A 25,289-nucleotide genomic window follows, 5' to 3' on the forward strand; every position below is an offset into this window, starting at 1 on the left:
AAACTCGAGTTACATTCGAGTCTGAACTAATTTACAACAAGAATAAAAGAGAAAGGCACGACGCGCAGGTCGCGAAAAATAAAATTACAACACGCACATCACATCACGGCACGCAGGCCGTATTATGAATTACAACATAAATTATCCAATCGAATTGGGTCTTTGGGCCATGAATATCACAAAAATAATATATAATTAGAAATTATATATCTCTATAATTTTATGTAATTTTTTTCTATAATTTTTACAATTTTTACGAGTATAATTTCCCGGCGGTTCCGTTTAGCGGTTTTCGGGCGCAATCGCGGAACGAATCCCCTTGCGGGGCCAGGGGCAGCGCCCCTACCCGCGATCAAACCATCGCGAGGGTTCCTTTGTGATCTAACAGCACCTTAGCCCGCTGTCCCAAGAAATTTTGGGGTGAAACTTAGCCGTTTTGGGAAAAACTTCTCGGTAGTCGAAGCCTTCAAGTGCTGAAACACTTGTGCTTCGCTTCTACGAGAAAAATACCCTTAAAAACTATAAAAATCATAAATTTACAGAATATTACAGAACTGAAAAGTTTTCATAAAACACAAAATAAATTCGTATTCTTCTTTCACGTGGCTCTGATACCACTGTTAGGTTTTTCGGGCCACGAAAACCGCTTTTTCGCGTCGCGGAAACCCCGAAAGCCCCTAGCCAACGGATCCGTGCAAAGAAAAATTTGAAAAAAAATACGAATACAAGTTTCTACCTAGATCTACACTTAGATCTACAAAAGAAAAGGTTATACCTTCGATGTGTGCCCTTTTCGTATCCCGCTCGTCCAAGATTCGCCGGATCTCGAAGTTGTCAACGTAGACAACTCTCTATATGTATCCACACGAACACACTAGGTGGAAATGACCAAAACAAGGTGTGCTAGCACCTTATGGGATTCGGCCAAGGAGAGGAGAGGGAGAGCAAAAAATGGCTAGAGGAAGGAGATGAAGTGAATGCACATGAATAAGAAAAATGAATTCACATTCACAACAAAAGGTGGCCGGCCACTTTCCCAAGTGTAACCCCCATTTTTTGCATTAAGTGTGGCCATTAAGAGATTTGTAACCTCCATGAGGTGGCACACACATGTGATAAACATGATGATATGGCACCTCATCATTGGCCACTTAATGCCAACTCACCAATGAGGTGACATAAAGTCAAGTCAAACTTGACACTTCATCTTCTTCTCAAGTCAAGTAAAACTTGACTTAATCTCTCTCATGGTTGATCTAATCCAACCATTTAATTCAAGCCAATTTAATATAATGAATCTAATTCATTTAATTAAATTGATTCAATGAGTCATAATCTAAATTAGACTCATTGAACACATGAATTAACTTGAGTCCAACTCAATTAGCCCAATTAGGATTACTTTTAATCCAATTTGATTCATTAAATGAATCTAATCCACTTGGTTCATCATATGAACCTAATCTCCATCTAATTGTCCTTAGTGTGTGACCCTATAGGTTCTTGTAACGTTGGCAATGCCCCTAAAATCATTTAGGAGCATAAGTAATGAGCGGTATCTAGCAACACATCATTACTACCAAAGTTACAAGAATGTTGAGATCCAACATCACCTTGTGACTACTAATTGTGGCTCCTCACAATATATGACAAGTGTCCTTCTATCCTAGGCATCTAGATTGATCAATGTGAGGCATAGACCGTGTCTTCCTCTAACCAATCTAAATCTTGATCTCCAAGTTAGACTCACTAAATCAAATGAGCTCAATATCTCATATTGACACATTTGGGCATGGCCATTCACTTCGTGGTCTCACTCTATCAAGAATATCGATGTCGCTCCAGTCATATAGGAGGGATAGATCCCATCTACATCACTCACATCCCTCCGCATAATTTGTTACATACCCAGTAATCGCCTTTATAGTACACCCAGTTACGGGTGGCGTTTGACGAAACCAAAGTACATAACTCCTTATGTAGGGAACCATGGTGACTTCAGGTCTAAGGACTAGTAGTCATACTAATAGCCACATGAGAAAGTATATGACACTCATATAACGATCCATGATACTTTCTCATGGCGGGTCATTCAGTATACATTCTCTAATGCATACCCATGTGTCAACTTGATATCTCTATATTCATGACTTGTGAGATCAAGTCATCGAGTTGACCTACATGCTAGTCTTATTGCATTAACATTGTCCCTGAATATTAATACTTGACTAGGAATGATTAAGAGTAGTATTCCCTATATCATCTCACTATCGATTCAACCAATCGATTGATATAGGTAAGAACCTTCTACTCAAAAATGTTATTATACTTAGTTTATTTGGCACCAATACAAGTAAGTATAATAACCAAAAAAAAACAAATGCCTTTATTTATATAGAATATGATACAACAAGTCCAAAATACAATCATCAAATGATTGGCTCTAGGGCTCTAGCTAACAGTTGGATCTCAACATTCTTGTAACTTGGGTAGTAATGATGTGTTGCTAGATACCGCTCATTACTTATGCTCCTAAATGGGTTTAGGGGCATTGCCTACATTACAAGAACCTATAGGGTCACACACTAAGGACAATTAGATAGAGATTAGGTTCATATGATGAACCAAGAGGATTAATTTCATTTGATGAATCAAATTGGATTAAGAGTAATCCTAATCGGGCTAATTGAGTTGGAATCAAGTTGATTCATGTGTTCAATGAGTCTAATTTAGATTATGACTCATTGAATCAATTTAATTAAATGAATTAGATTCATTATATTAAGTTGGCTTGAATTAAATGGTTGGATTAGATCAACCATGAGAGAGATTAAGTCAAGTTTGACTTGACTTGAGAGGAAGAGGAAGAGTCAAGTTTGACTTGATTTTATGCCACATCATTTGTGACTTGGCATTAAGTGGCCAATGATGATGTGCCACATCATCATAGTTGGCACATGTGTGTGCCACCTCATGGAGGATAAAAATTCCCTCTTTAATGGCCACTTAATGCAAAAAGGGGGGTTACACTTCTTGAGGTGGCCGGCCACTTTTGTGGTGAATTAAAAAATTCATTTTTCATTCAAGGCTCATTATTCTATCTTCTTCCTCCTAGAGCTCTCTCTTCTTGCTCTCCCTTCCTCATCTTGCCGAGACCTTCTTGGAGTGCTTGCACACTCTAAGGTTCTCCCTCCATCAATTTGTTCGTGTGGATGCGTATAGAGAGTTGTCTACCTTGACAACTTGAGATCCGGCATCTCCTTGGACGAACGGGACTCGCGAAGGGCATGCAACGAGGGTAAAATTCTTTAACATATAGTTCTAGTGTAGATCTATAGGTTGGTAAACTCGTACTCGTATTTTTTGAAAGTTTTATTCTTCGCACGGATCCGGTGGCGGGGTTTCGGGGTTTCCGTGACGCGAAAAAGCGGTTTTCGCGGTCCGAAAAACCCAACAGTGGTATCAGAGCCACGTGCGAAGACTTGTACGAGTTTAGTTTGTATTTTTATGAAAAATATAGATTCTGTAACATTCTGTAATTGTAAGTATTTTATGGTTTTTATGGGTTATTTTCTCGTTTAAGCGAAGCACAAGTGTTTCAACACTTGTAGGCTTCGACTACCGAGAAGATTTTTCCGAAACGGCAAGGTTTCGCCCCAGAACTTTTTGGGACAGCGGGCTAACGCGCTGTAGGATCGCTAAGGAACCCTCGCGATGGTTAGATCGCGGGTAGGGGCGCTGCCCATGGTCCCGCAAGGGGATTCGTTCCGCGATTGCGCCCGAAAACTGCTAAACGGGACCGCCGGGAAATTTTACTCATAAAAATTATAAAAATTAGTATTAAAATTATAGAAAATTATGGAAATTACATAATTTATAATTATGTATAATTTGTAATAGTCATGGCCCAAAAAGACCCAATCTGATTGGATTTGTGTTGTAATTCATATTACAGCCTGCGCGCCGTCATTTGTGTTGTGTGTGCTGTATATTTGATACGCGACCTGCGCGCCGTGCCTTTCTCCATTTATTCTTGTTGTAAATTAGTTTAGAGTCGAATGTAACTCGAGTTTCAAAATTGTAATGTACAAAATTGGAGCCGTGGAAGGTCCACTCGAGACGGAGTTGCGAGGAGGGCGCGAGCAACACAAGGTGGTCAAAGGGTCTCTTGAGAAGCTGTTGACCCTAGGTTGACCATCCGATCTTCTCATTGGCTTGAGAAGATCGTAGTAGGGCCATGACTAATCATAAAATAAATTAATTTAATTAATTACTTGTGAGTATGTGATGCATGATTAGTAATTAATTAGTGCCTAACGATTAGATTAGATCTAAATCGTGGACAAGATGCATCCTCTCGATTAGATTAGATCTCAATCGCATCAACTCTAATGCCTACCATGTCGTGATACCTATCACTACCTCGATCACATGTGTTGTTGAATCTGCCAAAGCAGAGCAACACATATTATCTTGGTAGGTTATGGAGGGACAATCTTGGTCCCGCTTATCAACGCATGGGCGAGTACAAACTCAATTAGATTTAGAATTCCTAGTTAACTCGGTTGGATTGAGTACAACTATAGGCATTCTTCCAACGGTTGGAAAGATAGGACATAAACCACATTTATATTAATTCTTGGGCGTATTAGCCAAAGCTAACTCAAGTTTTAATATAACTGCGGATAATGATCCTATAAACAAGAGTTGCATAGAGATGTAATTGGTAAATCGTTACCTACCGATCATACTAAGTCTTGGGCGATTTAGCCAAAGCTAACTCAAGGCGTAGTATGATGTGGATCTTGTCCCACATGAATTATAGAATTCAGAGGGAGCATCATTTAGTAAAAGGCCTAATTAAATGATTTAAAAGAATATGATATTTATTTCTGCATTTTTTATTGTAGATAACCATGACGTCGAATACGAACTCTTTCTCCCTGCGTTCTGTCCTTGAGAAGGACAAGCTCAACGAAGCAAATTTCCTGGACTGGTACAGGAACTTGAGAATAGTTCTCACCTAGGAACGTAAACTGTACGTTCTGGAGCAGCCCATTCCGGAGGCTCCTCCTGCCAATGCCCCATGAGCTGACAAAGATGCTTATAAGAAGCATCAAGATGACGCATTAGATGTGTCCTGTCTAATGCTCACGACCATGAACTCTGAGCTTCAGAAGCAACACGAGTTGATGGGCGCTTACGATATAGTTGAACATCTTCATCAACTGTATCAAGGACAAGCGCGGCATGAGAGATTTGAGATCTCAAGGGCACTATTTCAGTGCAAGATGGCAGATGGGGCTCCCGTAGGCCCATATGTACTCAAAATGATTGGGTACATAGAAAACCTACAGAGGTTTGGATTCCCGCTTGGCCAAGAGCTGGCCACTGACCTGATCTTGCAATCCTTGTTGGATAGCTATAGTTAATTCGTTCTAAACTACAATATGAACGAAATTGACAAGCCACTGCCCGAGCTGCTTAGCATGTTAAGAACTACTGAGCTAAACCTTAAGAAGGCTTAGCCCCACTCTGTTCTGATGGTTCAGAAACACAAGGGCAAGGGCAAGCCCAAAGGCAAAGGAAAGTCCCAAGCCAAGGGCAAAGGCAAGGCACTGAAGCCTAAAGGAGGGGTCGCCAAGGATGCTACCTGCTTCCACTGCTGTCAGACCGGGCACTAGAAGAGGAACTGCAAGGTGTACCTGGAAGATCTTAAGAAGAAGAGAAGTGAGACTTCCACTTCAGGTATATATGTTATAGAAGTCAATCAATCTATTTCTTCATCATGGGTATTAGATACCAGATGTGCATCTCACATTTGTACTAATGTGCAGGTGCTGAGAAATAGCAGGGCATTGGCGAAGGGCGATGTGGACCTACGCGTAGGCAATGGAGCACGGGTTGCTGCTGTTGCTGTAGGGACTTATTTTCTATCTCTACCCTCTGGGCTTGTATTAGAGTGGGATGATTGTTGTTATATGCCTGCATTAACTAAGAACATAATTTCAGTTTCTTGTTTGGATAAGAAAGGTTTCTCTTTTATAATTAAGGACAAATGTTGTTCTGTTTATTTAAAAGATATGTTCTATTGTAGTGCACCTCTGATGAACAGACTCTACATTCTAGACCTTGAAAGCCCTATCTATAACATAAATACCAAGAGGTTCAAGTCAAATTACATGAATCAAACCTATCTCTGGCACTGTCGCTTAGGTCATATAAATGACAAGCGCTTATCCCAGCTCCATAAGGATGGTTTGCTGGACTCATTTGATTTTGAATCTTATGAGACGTATGAGTCATGCCTACTAGGCAAGATGACCAAGACTCCCTTTAGTGGGCACAGTGAGAGAGCGACTGACTTGTTAAGTCTTATACATAGTGATGTATGTGGCCCTTTCAATGTCGCTGCTAGAGGCGGTTATAGGTACTTCATCACATTTACTGATGACTTCAGTAGATATGGTTATGTGTACTTGATGACACATAAGTCAGAATCATTTGAAAAGTTCAAAGAATTCAAGAATGAATTACAGAACCAGCTTGGCAAGAGTATTAAGATACTTCGATCAGATCGAGGTGGAGAATACCTTAGCCATGAGTTTCGTGACTATCTAGCTGAGTGTGGGATTCTATCCCAACTCACTCCTCCTGGAACACCACAGTGGAATGGTGTATCCGAAAGGAGGAATCGAACCCTATTAGATATGGTACGATCTATGATGAGTCACACAGATCTTCCGTCATTCCTTTGGGGCTATGCTTTAGATACAGCAGCTTTTATACTCAACCGAGTTCCATCCAAGGCCGTGATAAAGACACCATATAGGATATGGACTAGGAGAGATGCCCAGGTGTCTTTTATGAGGATTTGGGGTTGTGAGGCTTACGTTAGACGTCAAGTCTCAGACAAATTAAGACCCAAATCCGACAAGTGCTACTTTATTGGATATCCCAAGGAAACTAAGGGATATTACTTCTGCATTCCCAGTCTTCAGGTAGTTGTGGCAAAGACTGGGGTCTTTCTAAAATGAGACTTTGTTTCTAGAAAGACTAGTGAGAGCACGTTCGATCTTGAAGAAGTTCAAGATGTGAACAATAGCACTGATGCCTCGATGGAAGTTGAACTGGAACCACAAAGTGTTGTGGATGATGTTGTTCCACAAGGAGTTGAGGAACAACAACCAGTTCAAGTAAACATACCTCTTCGCAGGTCTGATAGGGTACGACGTCAGCCTGAGAGATACTCATTTCTCTTGTCTGACCATGATGACGTTGTGCTCATAGAGGATGAGCCTACCACCTATCAGGAAGCTGTGATGAGACCAGATTCCGAGAAATGGCTAGAGGCCAAGAGATCCGAGATAAAATCCATGTACACCAACCAACTATGGACTTTGGTTGATCCACCTGAAGGGGTAAAACCCATTGGGTGTAAGTGGGTCTTTAAGAGAAAGACTGACATGGATGGACTTATCTATAAGGGTCGCTTGGTAGCTAAAGGTTTCAAGCAGATTCATGGTATTGACTATGATGAAACCTTTTCTTTAGTAGCGATGTTTAAGTCCATTCGGATCATGCTTGCTATTACAGCATACCATGACTATGAGATATGGCATATGGATGTCAAAATCGCCTTTCTAAATGGAAACCTGCTCGAGGATGTGTACATGACACAACCTGAGGGTTTTGTAGATCCACAGCATACTAGCAGAGTATGCAAGCTGCATAGGTCCATTTATAGACTAAAGCAAGCTTCTCTGAGCTGGAATCTTTAATTTGTTGATGCAATCAAATAGTTTGGTTTCATCAAGAACGAAGATGAGCCTTGTGTCTACAAGAAGGTTGTAGGGGATATAGTTTTCTTCCTCATATTGTATGTGGATGACATACTACTCATTGGGAAGGACATCCCTTTGCTTCAGACTGTCAAGACCTGGCTAGGGAGTTGCTTCTCAATGAAGGACTTAGGTGAGACATCCCGCATTCTAGGGATACAGATCTATAGAGATAGATCTAAGAGATTGCTTGACCTAAGTGAGAGTACATATATTGACAAGGTACTCTTTCGGTTTGCCATGCAGAACTCCAATAAGGGATTTCTGCCGATGTCACATGGCTTGAGTCTTTCGAAGACTCAAGGTCCCTCTTCTAGAGAGGAGAGAACCCGCATGGATCAGATCCCTTATACCTCAGCCATAGGATCTATCATGTACGCCATGCTATGTACTCGACCTGATGTCTTGTATGCTTTGAGCATGACGAGAAGATACCAGTCAGATCCAGGTTAAAGTCACTGGATAGCGGTCAAGAATATTCTTAAGTACTTAAGAGGGACTAAAGAATATTTCTTGATATACGGAGGCCATGATGAGCTAGCTGTAAAGGGTTATAGTGATGCCAGCTTCCAGACCGATCAGGATGATTATCGATCGCAGTCAGGATTCGTATTTAGCATAAATGGTGGTGCTGTGAGCTGGAAGAGTTCGAAGCAGGACACAGTAGCCGATTCTACGACAGAGGCCGAGTACATTGCTGTATCAGAGGCAGCAAAGGATGCAGTTTGGATCCATAAGTTCATCACTGAACTTGGGGTGGTTCCCAGTATCGCTGACCCTATTGAGCTCTATTGTGACAACAATGAAGCTTTAGCACAGGCGAAGGAACCTCGCTCACACCAGCAGACCAAACACATACTACAACACTTCCATCTCATTCGAGAGATTATCGAGAGAGGAGATGTGAAGATTTGCAGAGTACCTACAGAGGCTAACATCACAGATCCCTTGACCAAGGCTTTGGCACAGAGGAAGCATGATGGTCATGTAACACCCACGAAATTATAATATAGGTATATGAATATTATTTTTCCTTAGAGCATAGAAATGAAAAGAATAAGAGAAAAGGGAAAATAAAAACAAAAATATAGAATAAGAAGAGGTGAGGTCAAGGATTGAACCTTGAACCTCCCACAAATGATGGAGATAAATTGATGCATGATAACCACTAGGATAAGGAGTAATCTTTGGAAGGAAAGGAATGAAAAATTTAATTAAAGGTGAGAAGGAAATAAAAGAAAACTAAACAAAAGAGCAAGAGAAAACCAAGTGGCTTACCTTCTTTTCCTCTTGGTTAAGAAAAGGAGCAAGCAAAAGAGGAATTGCCTACTTCCCTCCCTCTCTCAATTTTCGTGGGAATTAAAGGAATGATGGAGAAGAAGAGTTTAGGGAATGATTGAAGACATGTTTCATTGAACAAAGGAATAAATAGATTTGGGAGAAGAAAAACAAGAGAGTAAGTCCTTTTCTCTCTTCCTCCTTCTTCCTTCTTCATTCCTCACCGAACCAAGAACCTTTCCCTCTCCTCATTCTAATAGCTAAGTTAAGTTCTTCTCCAAGAAAACTAATTTCCGTGAAGAAGCCCTCAAGTTCTAGCCCTTCCAAGCAAAGGAAACAAAAGGAGGTACAAGAAGAAGAAGCTTTCCCCTTTCTTGGCACTTAGGATACTTTTCTCCTTAAGAAAAACCACAAGCGAAAGGATGTAAGTTTCCCTCACCTGTGGTACAATAGCTTTTGTGTGTTCTATGAAGATTCAGTTACATAAAAATCTAAGAAAACCTCATGAAGAATTTCGGCCAAGATAAGACCAAAGGAAGGACCTAGGGAATGTAAAGAACTAAATTTCGACATGCTCGATATGTTTCTTGTAACATGTATTTTATGGTAGGGATTTATTTCATGTTTCTATGCTAGAATGTTTAGTTAGAACTTAGATTCATGATCCTAGACTTCGGCCAAGCATGAACAAAAGGATTAGGTAAGCTTAAGTCTCAAACTAAAACATGCTCCTTTGTTCTTATGATAGGTGCCCTATGATAATGGTATTATTAACATTTTCTCCTACTTGTTATGTTGTTTGGAACTTTATTTTCAGGCTCATGAATATTCGGCCATGGTAGAACTAAGGGCCTAGGAGAGCTTTAATTTAAAACTAAGCATGCCATGATTTCCCTAAGATAAGATATGAAGCTATTATGATATACCCCTGATTGTATGTTGAGTTGAACTTTATTTCATGTCTATGAAGGTTCGGCCATGTTTAGATTTGAGGCCTAGGAGAGTTTAAAACAAGTCTAAGATGCTCATGACCTTCTTGATGAAATGATATGAAACTAACTTAATGTTCTTATGTTTGATTGTTGCATGGAAATTTGGTTACATGCTCTACAACTTTCGGCCACACAAGGTTTTAAGACCTAGGAAACTTAGAACATAACTCAACTATGCTCATGTTGTTCCTTGAAATATTTGCTATGAAAGTTGTTTAACGTTCTCATGCTTTTAGGACACTTGAACCCTAGCTTTAAGCCCTACAAATTTCGGCCATATCATGTTTAAGGACCTAGGAAACTTAGAATCTAACTCAACTATGCTCATGTTGTTCCTTGAAATATTTTCTATGAAAATTGTTTAAGGTTCTCATGCTTTTAGGACACTTGAACCCTAGCCTTAAGTCCTACAAGTTTCGGCCATATCATGTTTAAGGGCCTAGGAAATTTAGAACCTAACTCAACTATACTCATGTTGTTCCTTGAAATATTTGCTATGAAAGTTGTTTAAGGTTCTCATGACCTAGGGACAACTTAGGAGCCCATCCCCGGTACAAGGCATACAAAGTAAAAATAACATATCATGTTTCTTATCATATCATAGCATATCATGTTCTTGTCATATCATGTCATATCATGTTCTTGTTATATCATGAAGAGTGCTCTTAATCCAAACTTAAGGGAAGCATCTCTTAGGCTTTTCATCATACATAAGCCTTGCATAACATAATGACATAAAGTGCACATAACATATAGTATATCATAGAGAAAACATACATGATGGCATAAGTGCACATAACATTTAGCATATCATAGAGAAAATGTAACATGATGGTATAAGTGCACATAACATACAACATGGTGACATAAAATCCATATCACATCATAAGGAGTCATTATCATGCATGGTTGGGGTTTTGATCTTCCTACAAACCCTAAATCATAACTTGGCCGAAACTTATAAGCATGATTCTAGTTTTCTTCTATCAACTTAAAGCATGAAACTTTCATACCATACTTAGTATAGCAAGAGAGACTCCTAATAGGCATAAATGAGGTTCTAACCCTAATGTTCAACCCTTGGCCGAAACCTCTAGAAGCATGATTCTAAATTTTAAATGCAACATAAGGCATGAAAACTTAAACTAACCATATATCAAAGATCATACATCATGGGGAAGCATAAACAAGCATAGTTAGGTTTCAAAACTTTTCCCTAAGCCTTTCATCCATTCTTGGCTGAAACCTAAAGGGTAGGGTTCTAGGTTTTTTTAACCCAACATGAAGCATGAAAACTTAAACTAACCATATATCAAAGATCATACATCATGAGGAAGCATAAACAAGCATAGTTATGTTTCAAAACTTTTCCTTAAGCCTTTCATTCATTCTTGGCCGAAACTTAAAGGGTAGGGTTCTTGGTTTTTTAACCCAACATGAAGCATGAAAACTTAAATTAACCATATATCAAAGATCATACATCATGAGGAAGCATAAACAAGCATAGTTAGGTTTCAAATTTTTTTTCCTAAGCCTTTCATCCATTCTTGGCCGAAACCTAAAGGGTAGGGTTCTAAACTTTTTAATACAACATGTAACATGAAAACTTAATCTAACGACATCTAAGAGATCATACATCATGAAGAAGCATAAACAAGCATGGTTAGATTTCAAAACTTTGCTCTAAGCCTTATATTCAATCTTGGCCGAAACCTAAAGGTAAGGTTCTAAACTTTTTAATACAACATGTAGCATGAAAACTTAACTAACAACCTATAAGAGATCATACATCATGAAGAAGCATAGACAAGCATGGTTAGATTTCAAAACTTTGCTCTAAGTCTTATATTCAATCTTGACCGAAACCTAAAGGTAAGGTTCCAAACTTTTTAATACAACATGGAGCATGAAAACTTAAACTAACAACATATAAGAGATCATACATCATGAAGAAGCATTAACAAGCATGGTTAGATTTCAAAACTTTGCTCTAAGCCTTATAATCAATCTTGGCCGAAACCTAAAGGTAAGATTCTAAACTTTTTAATACAACATGTAGCATGGAAAACTTAACAACCATAGGTAACCATACATCCTTATCTTGGCCGAAACTTGCAAGGCAAATTCCTTGGTTTTTCTAACAACCTTTAAACGTAAAGCATACGAGAGCTACTTGTACTGCAGGTGAGGAAATACTTACATCCTTTCGCTAAGAAAAATACCCTTGTTTGAGAAGTTTGCCTAAGAAGAAGATCCCCTTTAGCTTGGTTTCGGCAAATGAAGGAAAAGGGTTGGGAATTTCGGTGGAAGAAGAGAGGAGGAAATAGAGAGAAGACAAAATGAAATTTTCCCTTCCTTTCTCTTATTTATGCCAAAATGAAGGAAGAAGGAAAAACCATCTAAGTGAACTCAAACTTCTCCTTCTAAGTGAAGGGGCCTCCACCTTATCTACAATCTCCCTTCTTTTCCTAACAGCATACCCCTGCTGGGGCTACTGGTTATCACTTAAAATCACTTACCAAGAGGTTCAAGGTTCAAACCTTTGTTATGACTCTTTTTGGTTCTATTTCCTTTTTATTTTTGAAAAATCTACATAAAGCCTATTTTAATCATGGAAAAATTCATAAAATTGCTAGGGGTCCTATGGGTGTTACACTGGGACACCGACCTAGACGGTCGTTGGGCGTGAGAGCATGCTAACTTATAACTCGCACTGGGGTGAGAGTCTCGGACACCGACCTGGACGGTCAATGGGCGTGAGAGCATGCTCACTTATAACTCGCATTGGGCGAGAGTCTAGGACACCGACCTAGACGGTCGTTGGGCGTGAGAGCATGCTCACTTATAACTCGAACTGGGGCGAGAGTCTGGGGCACCGACCTGGAAGGTCGCTGGGTATGAGAGCATGCTCACTTATAACTCGCACTGGGGCGAGAGTCTGGGACATCGACTTGGACGGTCGTTGGGCGTGAGAGCATGCTCACTTATAACTCGCACTAGGGTGAGATCTAGGACACCAACCTGGATGGTCGATGGGCGTGAGAGCATGCTCACTTATAGCTCGCACTGGGGCAAGAGTCTGGGACACCGACCTGGAAAGGTCGTTGGGTGTGAGAGCATGCTCACTTATAACTCGCACTGGGCCGAGAGTCTAGTACACCGACCTGGATGGTCGTTGGGCGTGAGAACATGCTCACTTATAACTCGCACTGGGGAGAGAGTCTGGGACACCGACCTGGAAGGTCGTTGGGCGTGAGATCATGCTCACTTATAACTCGCACTGGGGCGAGAGTCTGGGACACCGACCTGGACTGACGTTGGGCGTGAGAGCATGCTCACTTATAACTCGCACTAGGGCGAGAGTCTGAGACGCCAACCTGGATGGTTGTTGGGTGTGAGTGTTGGTTAGTCCGAGGAAGGTCGTACCGGTTCCACTGTACAAAAATTTTATACAAATGTCGAACCGTTCCTTAAATAACCTATTGTGTTCTTTTGAAGTTAAATTAGGAATCGCAGACGGAACTTAACATCATTGATTCCAAATTTAACTTATCTGTTCTTAATGGTTTAGATTTGAATCGCAAGCGGAACTTAACACTATTGATTCAAATCCACCTACGTTATAAATTCTATTAAATATTAATTTCTAAAATTGGCTTCCAGGACTGCATGGTGAGGCACATGGCCTTCTTGGATATGGGAGCAACCACAACCGCCAAGAAAAAGCCTTTTAAGGAAAGTAAATATTTAATTTCCTTAAATAACTTTAGGTTTAACCAAAAAGAACAATCGAATCACAAATTTGAAAAACAAAGAAATCATAAACTCGAAAAATAAATTCGAAAAACTAGATCTAATGCCTCTTGTGTTTGGAATTCATACAAAGAAAAATAACTAGTATGATGCGGAAGAAAATTACTAGTTATACCTTCTCTTTGTATGTTAATGACCTCTAGATCTTCTGTCGTATTCCTCGCCTCGCCTTGGACGTCGTGTGGGCGACGATCCTCCAAGATGAACACCGCCCAAAGAGCTTTCTTCTTCCTCCTCTAATATTCGGCCACTACCACCACCAAGGAAAAGAGAGCAAGGGAAAGGAGAGGGAGAGAGGGGCCGACCACACCAAGATCTTCAAGCAAGAGAATAAGAATTGTTGTATCATGAGGCCTCCCCTCCCCCCCTCCCCTTCTTTTATATTACTTTCCCAAGGCAAATAAGGAAAGACTTTTTACAAAAATTAAAATCTTCCTCTAGTTTTTCCTTTTCCTCTTCTTTCCTTTTGATTGAATTAATCACCAATCATTGATTGGGTTTAATCCTATTGGCCGGCCCCTTTCTTGGGCACAAAGCAAGGTGACCGGCCACCTCATTAAAGGAATAATAATTTTTTATAAAATTTTATAAGCCCTTATAAAATTTTACAAGCTCTCTTCTAATTTCCTAAAGTAGGAGTTAAAAAGGAAAATTTTAAAAAATTAAAACCATGTTTTAAAATTTAAAACTTCTCTTATAAAATTTCCTTTTTTAACATGGTGATAGAAAATTTAAATTTTAAAACTTCTCTTCCTTTTTTTTTCTAAAACATGAGGATGGTTAAAAAATGAAAGTTTTAAAACTTTTAAACTTTATTTTAAAACATGTGGCCTAATTCAAATAAGGAAAGTTTTATATTTTGAAATCTCTCTTTTAAAACCTGTAGATTTTTACAAAGAGAAGATTTTAAAAATTCAAAACACCCCTCCTTGTTTGAATTATTGTGGCCGGCTTGGGCACCAAGCAAAGGGCCGACCCTTTAAGAGGAGAAGGTGGCCGGCCATTGCTTGGTCACCTAGCAATGGACCGACCCCTTTCTTGGACACCAAGATGGGCCTTTCTTTGGATGGACTTGAGGCTTTAATGAGGGTATGATAGGGACTTAGAGGAGAAATTATTTTTGTCCTTCCGATGAGCTTGAGTATCCCGTGTTCGCCTCGAACACACAACTCAAGTTCATCGATAATAACTCATTCCACTAGAGAGTTATTATCGCACTACCGCACCAATCCCAAATTACATTATGGGCTCCTTCTTATCATGAGTGTATTAGTCTCCCTGTGTTTAAGATAACGAATGTCCACTAATTAAGTAAGTTACTGACAACTCACTTAATTAATATCTAGCTCCAAGAGTAGTACCACTCAACTTCATTGCCATGTCGGACTAAGTCCACCTGCAAGGTTTAACATGACAATCCTTATGAGCTCCTCTTGGGGACATTCTCAACCTAGTTAACTAGGACACTGATTCCTTTTATAATCAACAACACACACTATAATTAATATCATTTCCCAACTTATCGGGCATATTGATTTATCGAGCTAAACCTCTCCCTTTGATAAGTTAAAGAAATAAATATTAAATATATGTGCTTGTTATTATATTTTAAGAGCACACACTTCCATAATAACTAAGGTCTAGTTCTTTTATTAAGTCAGTAGAAAAAGAACTTACTTAAAATGGTCCTACTCAATACACTTAGAGTGTACCAGTGTAATTTATTAATCAAGATAAACTAATACTTAATTACACTACGACTATTCCGATGGTTTGTTCCTTTCCATCTTAGTCGTGAGCAACTATTTATAATTTATAAAGAACCGACAACATGATCTTCTGTGTGTGACACCCACACCATGTTGTCTACTATATAAATTAATTGAACAATTACATTTAACAAATAAATGTAGATATTGACCAATGTGATTCTTTTATTTTAAAAATAAATGTTTACAAAAGCTAGGATTTTAGTATACACTCTAACAATCTCCCACTTATACTAAAAGTCTAAGCTGCCATATCTGTTGCCATAGATCTGATTCTCATCCCCTCCACATGTCGATCAAAAGCTTTCGCCGGAAGGACCTTAGTGAAAGGATCTGCAAGGTTATCTGTTGTTGCAATCTTGGCGACGACTACTTCTCTTCGCTTGACGATGTCTCGTATCAGGTGGTACTTGCGCTCTATATGTTTACTTGCCTTATGGGCTCGTGGTTCCTTTGAGTTTGCAACTGCACCGCTATTATCACAATAAATTGTGATGATCCTGGGCAAACCAGGAATCACATCTAAGTCCATTAGAAAGTTCCTGAGCCACACAGCTTCTTTGGTTACCTCAGAGGCTGTCACATACTCAGCTTCCATGGTTGAGTCTGAAACGCATTTCTGCTTAACACTCCTCCATTCAATGACTCCACCTCCTAAAGTAAACACATAGCCTGATGTAAACTTACTATTGTCCCTTTCTGATTGGAAATCCGAATCCGTGTAACTCACAGGGAGCAAATCGTCTGCTTGGTAAACTAGCATATAATCTCTAGTCCTTCTCAGGTACTTCAATTATACTTTACAGCAGTCCAATGTCCTTGTCCAGGGTTACTCTGATATCTGCTAACCATGCCCACAACAAAACATATATCAGGTCTCGTACACAGCATTGTATACAGATAAGGCTTCCTACAGCCGAAGCATAAGGAACTGCCTTCATATCCTCCATCTCCTTTGATGTCTTCAGAGGCATCTCTTTAGATAAGGCTACTCCATGCCTAAAAGATAAGAAACCTTTCTTGGAGTTTTGCATGCTAAAACGAGCAAGGATTGTATCTATATATAAAGTTTGAGATATGCATAACATTCTTTTCTTACGATCCCTTATAACTTTGATCCCAAGAATATGTGCACATTTTCCTAAGTCCTTCATATCAAATTATTTGGACAACCATACCCTTACGCCCGATAATACCTTGACATTGTTGCCAATTAACAAAATATCATCTATGTATAGTACAAGAATGTTGGGTTTTTCGGGCCGAAAAACCGCTTTTTCGCGTCGCGGAAACCCTGAAACCCCGCCACCGGATCCGTGCGAAGAATAAAACTTTCGAAAAATACGAGTACGAGTTTACCAACCTATAGATCTACATTAGAACTATAGGTTAAAGAATTTTACCCTCGTTGCGTGATCTTCGCTAGTCCCATTCGTCCAAGGAGATGCCGGATCTCAAGTTGTCAAGGTAGACAACTCTCTATGCGTATCCACACGAACAAATCGATGGAGGGAGAACCTTAGAGTGTGCTAGCACTCCAAGAAGGTCTCGGCAAGATGAGGAAGGGAGAGCAAGAAGAGAGAGCTCTAGGAGGAAGAAGATAGAATAATGAGCCTTGAATGAAAAATGAATTTTTTCATTCACCACAAAAGTGGCCTGCCACCTCAAGAAGTGTAACCCCCCTTTTTGCATTAAGTGGCCATTAAAGAGGGAATTTGTAACCTCCATGAGGTGGCACACACATGTACCAACTATGATGATGTGACACATCATCATTGGCCACTTAATGCCAAGTCACAAATGATGTGGCATAAAGTCAAGTCAAACTTGACTCTTCATCTTCCTCTCAAGTCAAGCCAAACTTGACTTAATGTCTCTCATGGTTGATATAATCCAACCATTTAATTCAAGCCAACTTAATATAATGAATCTAATTCATTTAATTAAATTGATTCAATGAGTCATAATCTAAATTAGACTCATTGAACACATGAATCAACTTGAGTCCAACTCAATTAGCCCAATTAGGATTACTCTTAATCCAATTTGATTCATCAAATGAATCTAATCCTCTTGGTTCATCATATGAACCTAATCTCCATCTAATTGTCCTTAGTGTGTGACCCTATAAGTTCTTGTAACGTTGGCAATGCCCCTAAACCCATTTAGGAGCATAAGTAATGAGCGATATCTAGCAACACATCATTACTACCCAAGTTACAAGAATGTTGAGATCCAACATCACCTTGTGACTACTAATTGTGACTCCTCACAATATATGACAAGTGTCCTTCTATCCTAGACATCTAGATTGATCAATGTGAGACATAGACCGTGTCATCCTCTGACCAATCTAAATCTTCATCTCCAAGTTAGAGTCACTAAATCAAATGAGCTCAATATCTCATATTGACTCATTTGGGCATGGCCATGCACTTCGTGGTCTCACTCTATCAAGAATATCAATGTCGCTCCCGTCATATAGGAGGGATAGATCCCATCTACATCACTCACATCCCTCTGTATAATTCGTTACAAACCCAGTAATCGCCTTTATAGTCCACCCAGTTACGGGTGACGTTTGACGAAACCAAAGTACATAACTCCTTATGTAGGGATCCATGGTGACTTCAGGTCCAAGGACTAGTACTCATACTAATAGCAACATGAGAAAGTATATGACACTCATATAACGATCCATGATACTTGTTGGGACCTTGACGTCCGCTAGAGAGGGGTGAATAGCGGCTCACCCAAATCATTCGCTTCCTACGTTGTTAGCTTGCGCAGCGGAATAATACAAAAATAAACAAGCTAAACAAAATACAAGACAAGAAAGAATGCAAACCAAGCTACACGATCATTTACGTGGTTCGGAGATAAAGCTCCTACTCCACGGCGTGTCCGTAAGGTGGACGATCCCTATCCGTCGGTGGATTACTCCCCGGAAGACCTCCGGCTAGCTCAAACTCCTTGTGGGTGGAGAAACCTCACCACAAACTCACCAAGACCTCTTGGACACAAGGAAAACTCTTGAGCACTTGTAGACTACTAATTAGACCTTAACCAAGTCTAATTTCGTCAACTCAAACCAAGCTCCCAAGCTTTGGTTTTATAGCCCGCGGGTTGAAAACCCCGCCTACCAGTCGACTGCTAAAACATGCAGTCGACTGCCCTCTGTGGAAATTCGACCGTTACACCTCAACGGCTCGATTTCACACATTCTGTTCGCTGCCAGTCGACTGCACCAGTCGACTGCTAAAACATGCAGTCGACTGCTACAATACTGCTACAGTAAACCCTAATTCTTATATTTTACTCCGAGTACAATCTCTCAGCACTCGTCCCTGCCCGACCAACCTAGACCTAGCCTTCTAGCCTCCTCCATCAGCCTTGCGTCCCTCGGATGCCTCCCCATCCTTCACGTCTTGCCTTCTGGAGCTTCCATCGGCCTTGTCATTGTTGTCGGGTCTTCCTTTGCCAAGAGGTCGCGCCTCCGAGACTTCATCCATTGCCAAGTTACACTTGGACTTACGTTGCCAAGACTACATGCTTGGACTTACACCGCCAAGACTCATCCTTGGACTTTCCTCCTTTGCCAAGATCACACTTGGACTTCCTTGTTGTACCTGTATCCTGCACACTCACACTGCATATCAAATACAACAATAAACCTAACTTAAACCTTTGCCCAAACATCAAAACCTAGGGTCACTAGATTGCTCCAACAATCTCCCCCTTTTTGATGTTTGGCAAACCGTTTAAGTTAGGGAAACAATCTCCCTCTTTCAAAGAGTAACACTTATCATCCTTTTCATTTTCAAAGGTTAACAATCACTTTGAAAATGCTCTCAATTGTCAACTTTCCCAAGGTTGGGTTAACTACCTTTCCAATTGGAGTTGACACTCTCTAAACCCATCTAGGGTGTAGAGAATATGTTCCTAGGAACCCAATACCTATTGGTGCTCCTTGGATGCTCTAGGTACTCACTAGGGATGACTTCCCTAGATACCTTCCTAACGACCTTTCTTGGCTTCTTAGAAGCCTTGGTCACTTCCACTAGGTCACTTCTAGAGTTAACTCCCTTTGTAACCTTATTTGTGACTTTATTAGGCCTTTTTGGAGCCTTAGTCACATTGGTCTTGCCAAAAATACTCTTAGGGATTCCTTCCCTAGTATCTTTAACTTGACCTCTAAACCTAGGGTTGGTCCCATAACTATATGGAACCCTATGAAAGGAAGTCACATCCTTCTTGACTTTAGGTTTGTATCCCAAACCTCTATAGCCATTGGATGGCTCTTGTCTAGCTTTTCTTAGGTTATGCTCATTTTGACCCCTAAGAATATTTTCCATTCTTGTTAAGGTCCTTTCTAAATTATCAAGTCTTGTCCTCAAGACTTGATTTTCACCCCATAAATCTCTAGATTTTGGTTTTTCATTGAATCTTTGAGCATTTCTATTTTTAGGCATATATCTAAAATCCTTGGTGTTATTGCCTAAGTTGTTATTTACCTTCCTAACCTTAGGTGTGGTAAATCTAGCATAAGGAGGAATATATTTATCCTTAAGGTTATCATGCCTCCTATTCTCATGATAAATAGCATTAAGATGATAAGAGTTATTTCTAGCATGCTTTTTATCATATGTCAACGGAATAGATTCATTAAATGATACCTTGGTTTTTACCTTGGAAGCTCCCTTCTTCTCCCACTTCTTCAAGTGCGCCAATTTCTTGAGCTCTCCTCTCCTTGGGCACTTTGTGTGGTAGTGACCCCACTCACCACATGTAAAGCACCTAATGTGCTTCTTCTCCTTCTTCTTCTTCCTACAACTCACATTAGTTTCTAAATTAACTTTAGTGAGTTTAGGGTTTACCTTCTTGAGCGAAGGACACCTACTCTTGTAGTGCCCCATCTTACCACACTCAAAACATTTGATGTGGTCCTTTGTGCTCTTCTTGGTAGTTGAACTAGAGGGTTGAACTTCCAAGATCTCCTCTTCCTCGGATTTCTCTTCTTCCTCTTCACTTGAAGATGTGGACTCTTCCACTTCTTCATCTCTTGAGGATGTGGAAGATCTCTCCTCTTCCACCTCTTCCTTCTCTTTCTCTTCCTCCTCTTTCTTTTCCTCCTCGAATGTTGACCTCTTGTCAACATCGGATTGGTCCTTCTCTTCTTGGACCAATGAGCCATTTTCCTTGGGCTCTTCCACTTCTTGGATTTTTATAGGGTCTTCATGATAGGCAATGATCTTTTTCCAAAGATCACTTGCATTTGTGGTTTCACCTACACTCAACAAAATATTAGAAGGTAGTAAATTATTCAAAATTCTCGTTACCTCCTTGTCTGCCTCCGATTGCTCTCGTTGCTCTTCGGTCCAATGTCGAGGTCGGAGGCGTTTACCCTTCTTGTCCGTAGGAGCTTCAAATGGGTCACTCAAGACAACCCATTGGTTCCAATCCATTTGGAACCATGTCTCCAACCGCTTCCTCCAATAATTGAAGTCTTCTTTGTCGTACGGAGGTGGAATTCGGATATCCCATCCGAGCGGTCCTTCGGACTCCATCTTCTTCTTCCTCTAGCTTCTTGCTCTCTTGGCGGTTAGTCCGTAGAAGAGCGACCTCGCTCTGATACCAATTGTTGGGACCTTGACGTCCGCTAGAGGGGGGTGAATAGCGGCTCACCCAAATCGTTCGCTTCCTACGTTGTTAGCTTGCGCAGCGGAATAATACAAAAATAAACAAGCTAAACAAAATACAAGACAAGAAAGAATGCAAACCAAGCTACACGATCATTTACGTGGTTCGGAGATAAAGCTCCTACTCCACGGCGTGTCCGTAAGGTGGACGATCCCTATCCGTCGGTGGATTACTCCCCGGAAGACCTCCGGCTAGCTCAAACTCCTTGTGGGTGGAGAAACCTCACCACAAACTCACCAAGACCTCTTGGACACAAGGAAAACTCTTGAGCACTTGTAGACTACTAATTAGACCTTAACCAAGTCTAATTTCGTCAACTCAAACCAAGCTCCCAAGCTTTGGTTTTATAGCCCGCGGGTTGAAAACCCCGCCTACCAGTCGACTGCTAAAACATGCAGTCGACTGCCCTCTGTGGAAATTCGACCGTTACACCTCAACGGCTCGATTTCACACATTCTGTTCGCTGCCAGTCGACTGCCCCAGTCGACTGCTAAAACATGCAGTCGACTGCTACAGTACTGCTACAGTAACGCTACAGTACTGCTACAGTAAACCCTAATTCTTATATTTTACTCCGAGTACAATCTCTCAGCACTCGTCCCTGCCCGACCAACCTAGACCTAGCCTTCTAGCCTCCTCCATCAGCCTTGCGTCCCTCGGATGCCTCCCCATCCTTCACGTCTTGCCTTCTGGAGCTTCCATCGGCCTTGTCATTGTTGTCGGGTCTTCCTTTGCCAAGAGGTCGCGCCTCCGAGACTTCATCCATTGCCAAGTTACACTTGGACTTACGTTGCCAAGACTACATGCTTGGACTTACACCGCCAAGACTCATCCTTGGACTTTCCTCCTTTGCCAAGATCACACTTGGACTTCCTTGTTGTACCTGTATCCTGCACACTCACACTGCATATCAAATACAACAATAAACCTAACTTAAACCTTTGCCCAAACATCAAAACCTAGGGTCACTAGATTGCTCCAACAATACTTTCTCATGGCGGGTCATTCAGTATACATTCTCCAATGCATACACATGTGTCAACTTGATATCTCTATATCCATGACTTGTGAGATCAAGTCATCGAGTTGACCTACATGCTAGTCTTATTACATTAACATTGTCCTTGAATGTTAATACTCGACTAGGAATGATTAAGAGTAGTGTTCCCTATAATATCATCTCACTATCGGTTCAACTAACCGATTGATATAGGTGAGAACCTTCTAATCAAGGACGCTATTATACTTAGTTTATTTGGCACCAATATAAGTAAGTATAATAACCAAAAACAAATGCCTTTATTTATATAAGAATATGATACAACAAGTCCATAATACAATCATCAATTGATTGGCTCTAGAGCTCTAACTAACAATCTCCCACTAGCACTAGTGCCAATTAGTGTAGGCTCTAAGCCCCAATGACCTAGTGTCACCTATAACGCCCCGCCCCTTCCTGCTTAAGCTGACGGGGGTTACTTATCTTTTCTTCTTAAAACAGCGGAAGTCTTATCTATGGTGTATATTTTTTTTCTTTTTAAACTTTTCTTTTACTTTTCAAATCATCATCGCTAACTACCTATCATATGAGTCACATAACATACTTAACATAATTTAACCCATAATACTAAAGAGCATGATGAAGTGTCATAGAGTCATAAAAGAAACAACATGAACATAATTCTTATTAACTAGAAGCAGGTCTTTCTCTTTAGCCAAGTCACTACTACACACGTCCTCCTTGCCCCCTCCTGCTGCTCCCTTAGTACATCCACTCTTTGTCCTTATATGTGGTACAAGGAAAGTAAGCTGTGAGCACTCAAGGCTCAGTAAGATCCTTTCCTACTCACGAAAATCGTATAGCATAAATAAAGCTTCAAGGCATAAAGCATAAAGACAACTCATCATATCAAGTATAGAAGCATCATATCATAACATAATCATATGGTATCATGGCATATCCTAATAAAGTCATAAAGTGCATTCTAGCATAACATAATCATGATCATAACATATCATAACATAATCATAAGGTTCATCCTAACATAACATAACATAATCATAGGCATCATGGTATATCGTAACATAATCATAATGTGTTATGCGAGATGACTTTCAAAAACATGATTCATGCAATAATATATGCAGCATGTCCTTTGAAAAACTTTTTACTTACATACTTAAACATAATCATAACATGGTTAGGGCCCCGGCTTGTACCACATACATAAATGTGCGCGTCCTATGTAGGTCCAAGGTAGCAAGTCTTGAACCCTACAAGGCATACATACTAGGCCCGTTTCTTAGTCCATCGACCTAGGGGCACTTAGGAGCTCATCCCTAACGAGACCCGTTTCTTAGTCCATCGACCCCGAGGCGCTTATGGAGCCCACCCTTGGTACAAGCCATATAAAGTAAAGTAGCATGTCATACGTATCATGGTTCTTATTATTTCTTGCACATCGTATTTCTTATCATGTCATACCATATAGAATTTTGGGCACACAGCTAATCATAATGGTATGTAAAATTTGGGCACACAGCACATCATAAATACATGCATAGTTTGGGTACACAGCTCATCATAAATAGCATGTAAACTTGGGCACACAGCTCATCACATATATCATGCGTAAATTGGGCACACAGCTCATCAGAAATAACACACAGCATAGCATACGAGTTTCCATCATGTATAGATCATAAGTGTGCATAATTAAACATAGAAGCATAGAAATCTCATAAACATGACATATAAGATACATGGGAAACATAATTAGATTTCTAACCCTAATGTCATATAGTGGCCGAAACATATAGATTGGGTTTTATGTAAAAACTCCATACCAACATGTGAACCCTAAATAAGTATCATTTCCTATACCATAAGAAAACACCATGAGCAAGTTTAGGTAGAGTTCTAGGTTTCTTAAGCTTACAACTTATCATGGCCGAAACTTATCAAACATACATTGGGTTAAAAATTATCATTCAAGCTTGTGAACCCTAAACAACTTCATAGCAATTATTTCAAGGAACAACATGAGCATAGTTGAGTTAGGTTCTAAGTTTCCTAGGCCCTTAAACATGATATTGCAGAAACTTGTAGGGCTTAAAGTTAGGGTTCAAGTGTCATAAAAGCATGAGAACCTTAAACAACTTTCATAGCAAATATTTCAAGGAACAACATGAGCATAGTTGAGTTAGGTTCTAAGTTTCCTAGGCCCTTAAACATGATATGGCCGAAACTTGTAGGGCTTAAAGTTAGGGTTCAAGTGTCATAAAAGCATGAGAACCTTAAACAACTTTCATAGCAAATATTTCAAGGAACAACATGAGCATAGTTGAGTTAGGTTCTAAGTTTCCTAGGCCCTTAAACATGATATGGCCGAAACTTGTAGGGCTTAAAGCTAGGGTTTAAGTGTCCTAAAAGCATGAGAACCTTAAACAACTTTCATAGCAAATATTTCAAGGAACAACATGAGCATAGTTGAGTTAAGTTCTAAGTTTCCTAGGCCCTTAAACATGATATGGCCGAAACTTGTAGGACTTAAGGCTAGGGTTCAAGTGTCCTAAAAGCATGAGAACCTTAAACAACTTTCATAGCAAATATTTCAAGGAACAACATGAGCATAGTTGAGTTAAATTCTAAGTTTCCTAGGCCCTTAAACATGATATGGCCGAAACTTGTAGGGCTTTAAAGCTAGGGTTCAAGTGTCCTAAAAGCATGAGAACCTTAAACAACTTTCATAGCAAATATTTCAAGGAACAACATGAGCATAGTTGAGTTAGGTTCTAAGTTTCCTAGGTCTTAAAACCTTGTGTGGCCGAAGGTTGTAGAGCATGTAACCAAATTTCCATGCAACAATCAAACATAAGAACATTAAGTTAGTTTC

This window comes from Zingiber officinale, unplaced genomic scaffold (genome assembly GCF_018446385.1).
Source record: "Zingiber officinale cultivar Zhangliang unplaced genomic scaffold, Zo_v1.1 ctg251, whole genome shotgun sequence".
NCBI classification, from domain to species: Eukaryota; Viridiplantae; Streptophyta; class Magnoliopsida; order Zingiberales; family Zingiberaceae; genus Zingiber; species Zingiber officinale.